Source organism: Nannobrachium achirus (genome assembly GCF_963921795.1).
Source record: "Nannobrachium achirus genome assembly, chromosome: 21".
NCBI classification, from domain to species: domain Eukaryota; kingdom Metazoa; phylum Chordata; class Actinopteri; order Myctophiformes; family Myctophidae; genus Nannobrachium; species Nannobrachium achirus.
In genome coordinates, this window is record NC_137828.1 from 32,687,818 (window position 1) to 32,688,646 (window position 829).

Sequence of the window (829 nt, forward strand, 5' to 3'; positions counted from 1 at the left end):
TTATTGGCCACGCATGTAAACACATACAAGGAATTTGACAGTTTATTTGTTTCTCTCAACATAAGCCTATAGTTCAAAGTACAATATTTGCCTCTGAGATGTAGTAGAGTAGAAGTATTGAAAAGTGGAAATACTCCAGTAAACTGAATAATACCTCTGAATTGTACATAAGTACACTACTTGAGTATGTACTTGAAATGCAATTTGCATCTCATACCTTCTGCCACACTACAGCTACTAGAACATGTGAACACTGGGTAGTGAGAACAACAGAAAAGGCAAAAACAATTTGGGAAAGTAGGTCAATGGCATGGTTTTTCTCAAAGATCCCTTTGTGATCATCTAAAACACAGCCCAATTCTACAACAAGTGCAGTCATATTTCTCAATGATGAAGTTTAATCCGTTCCGACAAATCCATTTCTCCAAAGATTAAAACGGTCCCTCTCTGGAATTTTCTGGAACAACTTGAAAGTTTGTTTTATTTGACAGGGACCGTGCTCATTAATGGACATGTCAGTTTTCACTTCAATGTAAATGAGCCAGAGTTAGCCAGCCGTAGGCTAATTTTCATCTGTGGTCCCTGGACCCCCCTTGGTGGTGATCAACCCCCCAATCCAACCTTTGATGCTGAGTGCCAAGCAGGGAGGCATTGGGTCCCATTTTTATAGTCTTTGGTATGACCCGGCCGGGGAATTGAACCCCCGACCTCCCAGTCTCAGGGCGGACACTCTAACCACAAGGCCACTGAGCTGGTTGATTTGATTTGATAAAGGCCGTTTCATTGTGGAATACACTGATGCGTAGCCATGCAACGCACCATAACAGAT